The sequence below is a fragment of the Marmota marmota genome, unplaced genomic scaffold, assembly GCF_001458135.2.
Source record: "Marmota marmota marmota unplaced genomic scaffold, marMar, whole genome shotgun sequence".
Lineage (NCBI taxonomy): Eukaryota > Metazoa > Chordata > Mammalia > Rodentia > Sciuridae > Marmota > Marmota marmota.
In genome coordinates this window covers 48,714,670-48,724,291 of record NW_026000026.1, presented here as the reverse complement: position 1 = coordinate 48,724,291, position 9,622 = coordinate 48,714,670, and the positions used below count along the sequence as shown (strand labels likewise).

Here is a 9,622-nt window from a genome sequence, read left to right as displayed (position 1 = left end):
CCCTTTTTTAGGTGTTTTCACCTTGAATATCTTTATAATATTTCATTGGCACACCATTCTGCAGGTTCATGGGCAGTACTCTCTTTTTGGACCCCAGAGCAAGACATACTTAGGAAAGAAAACTCAAAGGCTTTACTATGGGTACAACTGATTTGTTAACCCCATGGCTTTTAGGAAGGAGATAAAGATCAGCTTGCTGAATTCCTCAGTCTGTCCTTTGAGATTTCAACCAAATGATGTAACATAGGATGCCGTTCTGGTTAATTATTCCTTAGAATGAGCCTCAATATCGTTACAAATTCCCCATTCTGCTTCTGCTTTCCCTCTTCTGCTCTTATTCCATGATTGTAATTTCTAGAGTTAGATTCTAGGGCACACCTGACCTTAGGCTCTGCTGGGTTGCTTATCCTGAAGCAGTGTGAGTCCCTCCCAAGGTGAAGAAATATAATTAGAAGAAAAAGAGATCATTCAGTGAGGAGCCTAAGGTAGGACACAAGGGGTTACTTTCTCAGGGAAAAAATAGATTGCAAAAAAAAAAAAAAATTAACTGATTCTAAAAAGGAAAAAAAAAGACTTCTGCAGTTAAAGAAAGCAGTATGTCAAAAATTAGCAAGGTAAATTGACTTTCACTTGTTTTCAACATTGCTTGTGATTCTTAGCAAGTCTGACTCTCCTCTCCCTAAGTGGAGAAAGAAAAACAGGAAGACAGTAGCCAGAGACCCAGAGAGTTCTAGGTTAAATTGAATTTGTCTTTTTTTTTTTTCTTGTTTTAAGAACTGGGCTTTCATTTTATACACACACACACACACACACACACACACACACATCTATCTATCTGCTATAAATATAACCATTTTCTATATATTTTTTTCATGCTACATATAAACATTTTCTTACATTTAGGAATCATACAAACTCTCAGTAAAGTGAGTTGCATAGATTTGAGGTTTGGATCTCATCATAAAGAAACAGGTTAATTATGGCAACACTAAATCAGAATTTGGGTCTTTGATATATTTTCACATAAGTAATAGAGAAATTAGTTTTGCCAAGCTGTACTTAAAAGCATGACAGGAATCTTTATTAGTGTCTTGTTAGTTACTTGCTAAACAACATACTAACTGTGATATTTAAAAGCAAGTGTAGCTTAAGCAATAAAGCTTTTTAGATCTGAGATAAGAATAGATTGTTTTCTTTCTTATTCAGTCACATTTTAAAAGTATACTTTTAGGGAGCAAATCCACATAAATGGACATGCTTTGTATTTGAACAAAACCATGTCAGTATATTTTGTTACCCTTTTATACAAGTAATTATTTTTCCTTGAAGAAAATAAAAGGTTTAATACCATAAGGCTAGTTCAAGCATATCTTCTCATTAATGTAAAAATCAAGTTGTGTGACTTGTGTTGTGTATCTAGGAGCATTATTTTGAAATGAATCTTCAAAGCTATGTATATTAAATGGCAAAGTAACAGTATGGATCTCTTTGGTTTTTCTTTGAGTCCTATTCTTCGCTCATTTCTTTAACAGGTCATTAAACTATGTTTTCCTGGTCAGCCATAGTGGACTATCCCACAAGGTTACCTTATTTGATCACACTAGGCTTGATGAGAATAAGCACCCAGGGAACACCTGTTGAGTTGAGGTGCAGTTCCTTTGCACCTGCCTGCTCTCCCTGCTGAACTTTTTATGAAAAGTGGCTTAAAAGTAGAAAAGTGGCCTGAGCACTTCTGATGATGTACCTAAAAGATTGTAGTGAATCCAGTGGCACGAGTTCATCCACAGTCACTTTGTTGCAGTTTCTACAAAAATTGTACTAGGGATGCTATTTGAAAAAGAATTATAATGCTATTTTCTATTTGCATAGGATGGCAAACTACATTTTTCAGATAAAGTCAAATGAATTATCTGTTTTGATTTTCACCCATTCCCTTTTCTTGCTTTTATTATTGTTTTTATTGTTTTAAACAAACAAACAAAAAAGTTTTTCATAATTTCTTTTTCCTTATTTTACCTTTTTTTTTTCTCTAGTGTAAGTGGCCATAAGTTACATGGAATTATGCTGTTGTGTGTTACATTGCACCTTTTTAATCAGCTGCATGTCAATGACTCTGGAATTCATTTAGGTAATCATAAGTTGTGAAGTGACAAAAACTACCAGAGAGGGAACATTTAAGTCCGTGTGGCAGGGAGATTTTCATCAAACATTCTGTCTGAACAAACGTATGTCCAACAGTCCAGTCTGAGGTCACAGCTGCCCTAGAATTTGAGTGGTTGGAGATATTTTGGGATGCTTTCATTAAAGGTACAAAGTACAGTTAAGAAACAGGCTTGGGGCGCCAGCATGTGATTATGGCAAGACAGGCTGACCACTGGGAAATTTCTGAGCCAACAAGCTGGGAGTCAGGCTGACCTCCCTGGAGCCAAGTCCACAGAGAGCACCACCCAGCACACCTTCTTAGGGGCAATCTGAAGCTCTTGGTGTTCAAAATACTCATCTGAGCAACAGATGTTTTTGTAAGACAAAAGTATTGTACATTTGCAAATGTTCTGTTTATGAATCTTCTTGCCATTCTATTTTTAAAGGTGATTGTATCCCCCCCAAAATACCCTTATATTTACTTTAGAGTCTTGCTGCCTGTCTCATGGTGTTGGTGGAGGGGGTGTGGGGGGGGTTGCTATAGAGCTCTAACCACTATGCAAGAGTGACTTACTTAGCCGACAACACATTACCAAGAGCTTACTCAGGGAACCATTATATAAAGCAGGTATTTTTAGAATTCTTACATTTAATGCCATTTAAAGCTTCTGGGTAAAATTTTAATTTCAATTTCTGGTTAACAAACTATTTCTTTCCTTCTTAACTCTTGTGATTTTTGCGTCTTTTGCTACTTGTAACACCCAAACTTAATTTCTCTCTCCCGATTTTTAGGCACTCTGTTTATACAAAGCATGGAATAGTTAAAATGAAAAATAATTTAAAGAAGGTGTCATTTGATAACCATGACAACTCAGAAGCCAATAAGAAGAAATTTGGAATCTAATATTTGCTTTATGAGCAGAAGAAAACCTGGCAATTGAAGTAATAGTCCTCAGTTACCTGGCAGAGTTAGAGCATGGTTAAAATAGAATAAATATTAAGAAAATAGGAAATATTAATATGATAACTTGAAAAGAAAAAAAACATGATAAATTTGCTATCTTTCACTTTTTATCATCTTAAAACATCTTACAAAGTCTTTCTACCTGAAAACACAATATTATCCTCTGAAATTCCTATAGTCATCTGTTCTCTGCCCTTTCTACCACTCCCATCCCAAATACACACAAAAATACCCCTCCAAGATGTTTGGATTAAATAACAATGTGTATTTTTTCTTTAAATTACAGAAAAATAAAAGAGAAATAAAATGCTAAACAGGTAAATTCATTATGAATAAATTATATTTAAACATTGACTCAGGGTGTAAGGGATTTCGATTTAATTCGACTTGATTTAAGTAAAGCCCTTGAGCTTTTACAATTCAAAATTAACATTTCAAGTTTGGATGCTATTAATAAGCAAAAGGTGAATTGCACATCAACCAGGACAGACTAAGCTCAGAACAGTACTGACTGTGATTGTCAGATTTCTGCGAATGAGACAACATACCAATGATAATGAAAACTAAGATTTCTCCAGAAAAGAAAAATCTATATAAATAAAGTCCTATTTGCTGTTTCTTAGTCTGTCTTCATGTGGGGACATGTGCCTGTGTGTGTGTTTATGTGCATGTGCCACACATTTGCCTCTTCTCTAACTTATTTCCTCTTTTATTGTTTTTTTTTTTTTTCCTTTCCTCTTTTAAATATATCTTAAGGTCTTCTCCAGCAATTCCAGGCCATCTGTCCTCACCGTACCAAATAAGCATTCATGGACACATGGCTGCCTCCTCCAGACTGACAAAGGCTCTTTAGTACAGAGAAGAGAAATGACCCAGCAGCAGTGGTGAAGAGGCCTAAAAATATTTAAATTAAAAAAATAACAAGACCCACCAACTTTCTCTTTTCTTGACACCCCCTCTTATCTTAAGTTTATTTCATGTTTTATCATTGGAATCTGCCCTTACAGAATGCATTTGCATAATTGCCTACCAAATTAGATATAAGCTTATTTTTAAAGGTGAAGAATCCTTATATCAGAAAAAGAAATTAAAAATGTTTAATTTCCTTATAAGAAATGGCTGCATATATTCTCATGTAGTACAATAGGAAAGAATTTAAAAGACAGAAAGGTGATAGATAATGTATATGAAGAAACTCCTAAAATTTTTACTTCTATAGCAGATACAAGAGGTTTAAGAGATATGGGTTTTTTGTTTTTTTTTCGTTTTTTTTTTCTTAGCAGTTTAATAAGAATGCTTCCAATGAGAAGATTGCTTTTAAATAACTTACATAAATTCTAAGATAGTTAAGACACATAGATTTTTTTTTAAAGTCACAGGATTAAAATTTTACATAAAAGAGGTTGACTCATTTTATAGTTGACCAGTCTTTGATTTTTTGCATGCTCTATAGAAAATCAACTTGTTTTATTCCCAATGAATATTGTTTTCTTTTATAAATTTGTTGATTTATTAAAGCATTTTATCTAATGAAAAATATTTTAATTGGATGTAAATTATCACTTCATTTTTTCACAACAGATGCTGTGTGAATTACATGAACTTATATGAATTTCTGAGCTACTCATAAGTATTCAGAAAACTGCTGAAACCTGTTAGCTGAATAGAAGATAAGATATCCCTATTCTCTTTATGAACCAAACCTTGCATATGTAAAAATCATTAGGCATTTTTTTCCCTTGAAACTTAAGAAATATATTTATAAGCAAATGTCTCTTCACTCCTATACCTACACTATATAGGCTTCCACCTATATTGCAAATTGATGTCTTCTGTGACTTGAGTTTTTTTTTTTTTTAATAATGGCTAAATACTACCTATCATGTATCTTATGTTAAAAGAAAAGAATCCTACTTATAGTTCTTATTATAAATAGATAAGACCTTCATAAATATTTCCTTAGTGTGCTTTTGGCTTTCCTTTAGTTAGCTATAGTTAACTTTCTAGAAGGTAAAAATATTCTTTAAAATGTCCATAATAAAGAATTTCAGTAAATTTTAGAAAGAAAATAATATCTTTTAAAATGGACCTTGAATTATGACACCAAAATTACATTATCCCATTGGTATAACAAAACGGTAATCAGGCTTTTAGAGAAATTATCATCTCACCTATCTGAAACACAAACCAGGATTTCTAGTTTCACAAAATGTATATCATGGTGGATATGCTAGTAAACTGGACTTGCAGGGACTCTGTCATTAGTGTGTAGAGTGGGTGAAGGAGATGAGATGGAGAAGAAGGAACTGAATTTAGGTGGTGCTAAATTTCATTAAGAAGCAAGTGTTCATCAGTGTGTGTCTTACATTGTTCAATGGTTTTTATAGAATGTTTTCCCCACTTTAAAAAAGTCTAGTGGGTGTTCAGTAGGTTCTTTTGTTGTTCAATCTGTCAATTAGAATTTTGCAAAAAATCTTAAAAAGAGGAACAAAGTATGATAGAAAGTTCTTACTTTAAAACTTAGAAAATGTGAATGCCACATTTGTGGCATTGTGTATAAACAAAAGAGGAAAAATAACCACAGATTTTATATAAGTTTAAAAAGAAGAATGGCGCTCTCTGAGAGCCTTAAGGCTGGAATTAGAGACAGGTCAAGGACCTATGTGAGAAGAAGGCAAGATCAAAGCAGCAGAACTCCACAGATAGTAGATAAAATGTCTATACATTTATGGTTTCATTTTGGCTGACAAACCAAAAGAGAGAATAAATTACAGCTCTAACTCAGACTTTTCCCAAAACCTAGATAAATGGGTAAGGATCAAGGGCCTGCTTCATCTCTAATATATCAAACCATTTAAAAGAAAAGAAAAGGATATGGGAAGAAAGACCAGGAAATGCACACATTTGCTTTTGAGGATCAGTTCAATCCTTCCTACCTATGATTTAAGCCCAAACCAGCTGTCCAGCATATAGGGCATTTCTTGTAATTATTTTTCTCATTGATTTTTTTTCCTTATTATTTCTTTTCTCATTCTTTTTAGTTTATCATGAAAAATTTCTAATGATTTTGAGTGGGTGAAGATTTGGAACCATACATCTTTTTCTTAATTTCATAGAAAGAAAGCAATTGACCAACTACTTGAAGACAACCTGCTGAACTGGACTGTAAATCAGTGAAGCAGCAATTTCACCCTTTGGAAAATGACATAGGAAAACAGAGTAACAATAGGCATCAAAGCTAAACAGATCTACACTATAAATTCTTACTCCATTTGTTACCCTCATGACATCCGCACTTCTCAGAGTCTCAGCCTCCTTTCTGATCAGGGGATAATAACTGCTTTATTATTGGATGATAATGAAAACTAAACATGATACTAATATAAAATGCCAAAAGATGTTTGGGGCAGAGTGGGTGCTCAGAAAATGTATAGCCCCCACTTCTGCCTACCTCCACTAGGACTCCCTAGAAGCACATGACCAATGTAATCACCAGAAGAAATGAGTGCTCAGAAACTTTCTGGAACAATCAGAAATGGTTTGAGATATTTTTAGTATTGAAGTCAACATCTTAATTAAGAATCTGAACAATGAGAAGATAATTTCCATGTTTAAAAGGTGCATGTGGGTAACACTGGTAAGGGGGTTTTTCTTTTAAAAATCCCCTGCTCAAAGACGCAACCATCATGAGTTCTACAAAGGTATCAAAATTATTGTTTTCTTTAAAAATTCCCCTCAATTTGTGTATATTCAATACCAAGGTATGGACTCACACAGAAGAAAGTATGAATTTGGAATATGAATCTGTTCACATAAAATTCTAACACGATTATAAATAAAATTTATAAGTACATGGATTTGAGTAATAAGGAAATTTTTATTATTTAACAAAATAACACTGAATATATCTGTCATTATTTGACAGTGAAAATGAATTTATATTATTTTCAATTAAGGAAATTATGTCATCTATGGCAATAAATTAATAAATAATTTGAAAACTAAAAATAATTTTCAAATTACTACATGTATTTAAATGTGATATTAGCTTATTTTAGTCAATTATTTCATTTTTGTGTGATTAAACATTTTTTTAATTTTAACTTTCTAATAGGAATCTCTGTATTAATATATGTAATGAGAATGAAGATAACAATTACTGAATCCAGTGTAAAGCCATTATTTAATAGAAAATGTGATATTCTTTAAATGAGAATACATTTCTGGAAAAAAAAATCACACCATACCATAAAACTTCATAAAATTTTTAAATATCCTTTTTGTAATTTGAGAAAAAAGAATTTACTTCTGATGAATAATATAAAAACATGCTTTGTCTCTATTTGGATTTTTCTGGAAGTCATAGTGGTCTTATTCCAAATAAGTCTATAAATGTAGAATTTCATTGTGGTTAAATCTGGACAAAGTATGAGCAAATATAATTTTGTCATTTGTCATAATTTATAAATTGAATAGCTCAATTTCTAACCAATCCAGGAACTTTTTTTATTACTCACACAAAAAACATTCACCATGTTTTTGTGCATTTCACCAAGTTCTCAGAATCACCACTAGAGTCGTGATCCTGCCTTGATCACAGAACTAAGCAGAGAAACACAGAAGCCTGCTTTGAAGTGGCATGTGTTCCACTTTACCTGTATTACAAATGGTCCAGATATTCTTTGGAGCTTAGATATTCTTGAGGGAACTATCACTTACACTAAAAATTCCAGGAGATCAACACATAACTTTGCTTTTCCCATACAGGAGAAGCAGTCCAAATTACTGTGGAGAAAGAAGCACAAATACTTCCTCAGAATCTCTTAGATCACGTACTAATAGTCACGTTCTCGTGTCCTCAGGCCAGTAAGTGGAAGGTATATGAAGGTATGTGAAAGAAAACGGCTAACACAGAGGAAAAGGCCAAGGGTTTAGCTGGCTCCTGGTGAAAACTGTTTTATAAAACTTTGGTTTGGTTTACATGATAGTAAGTGGAAACAGTTTTTCTGGCTAGTTCAGGCAATAAGACAGTTAATCTGGACTGGTAAAGTATGAATTTGAGTTTCTGTCTGGAAAACATATAATCTGACCATAAATCAATCCATAGGCATTTTATCTAACTCTAGCTCAGACAGAAACTATCTACCCTTTTCTGAGATTTGAAAGATTATCTACATTTTAACATCAGATCTAAGAAAAGATAAAGAAAATCGTTCTTTGATTTTCTAAAAATCACACTAACAATGTAATCAGAATAGGCTGGATTATAATGAGATGTTGTCACCAAAATTGGAGTAGATGAGTACAACAACAGCACATCCCTTGTTGGTGTTACATGTTCATCACAGTAGAACTTGAGAACTCTGTTTCACTGCAAGCTGATGAAACTTCATTGTCTGGAATATTGTTGGTGGCTTCAGCTATGGAAATGAACAGAGAAGTGAATTTTCTCTTGAAGATCCCTTCTTAAAGTGACACCTGTATCCTCTCTGTACATTTCACTAACCAAAGCAAGTCATTAGGAACATGAAATGTGTTTCATTGCCTGAGGACAGGGAAGTGCAATTTAACTAGTAAACAAAAGGTGAGTTACTAGTAGATATCAGAAGAGAGAGAGAGATTAGAGGGAAAGTTGAATAATGGCTTTTGTATGTTTCCCTTGTTGTTTACAATTCCTTTCATTTTAATGATTATGTAAACACACCATATTAATGTGATTAAAATATCCTTTGAAGTTCATTTCAGACAAAAGGTAGCCCCCTGTTCCCAGACATCCATCTTCTGAAATGATTTTTCACAAAAGAACAGCACCAGAGAATAGTTGAGCTTGCAAAATTATAATTTTTTTTTTTGCAATAAAAATTCTACAGTCACAGTGTATGAGTAATACTATAGGACACCACCTTCTCAGTTTATTTTTTTACGTTCTTTCAGTCTTTCAGTTGAAAGTTAGGGCTCCTGTTTATCCAAAAATGTCCTTGGATTGACATCGCCATTATGGCCCCAGTTGTTATTGCTGTGCTGTTGCCAAGGCAGCCAAAATATAGACCTAGGTTCAAAGTAGTAACTGGGTGTGTAAGAGCATAGCCACTTCCACTCTCATGAATACAGCTGCTTGAATGTGACAAATGCCATTATCATCGTGGGTCTTATTACCTCAAGCCACAAGGTGCTCTCTGAACAAATGCTCCATTTTAACTGTCAGATTCTGGAATGTGTCACATTTTTCTTTGGATCTTTGGGTGATTGTAACAGCTGTTTGTAAACATTGTAAAGCCCACATTAGCTAAAGAATGGATAAGAATATTTTGTCCCAAATGTCTGCCCCCTGAACTGTGATAAGGAATCTAGCCTGTATACTGACACTTAAGCAGCAGGTTTAAATAGCAACCAGTATCAACTTCCAGTTGAATAAGTTAATAGGCATTTTCAGTTTCTGACTCAATCTGGGTCAGTTTTCTTTCATCTGTGGCCTAAGAACATTCAAGGGTATTCAGATCTTTAATTGGGGGGGGG

At 33.6% G+C, this 9,622-nt stretch overlaps 1 long non-coding RNA gene across 1 annotated transcript in view; it reads left to right on the top strand.

Annotated features, from left to right (window-relative positions):
* The first annotated feature begins 329 nt into the window (after positions 1-329).
* LOC107140502 overlaps positions 330-9,622 on the top strand; it is a 38,520-nt gene continuing 29,227 nt past the window's right edge. Inside the window, exon 1 of the long non-coding RNA XR_001503283.2 lies at positions 330-485. This is a non-coding gene — a long non-coding RNA (uncharacterized LOC107140502). The remainder of the gene's footprint in view (positions 486-9,622) is intronic.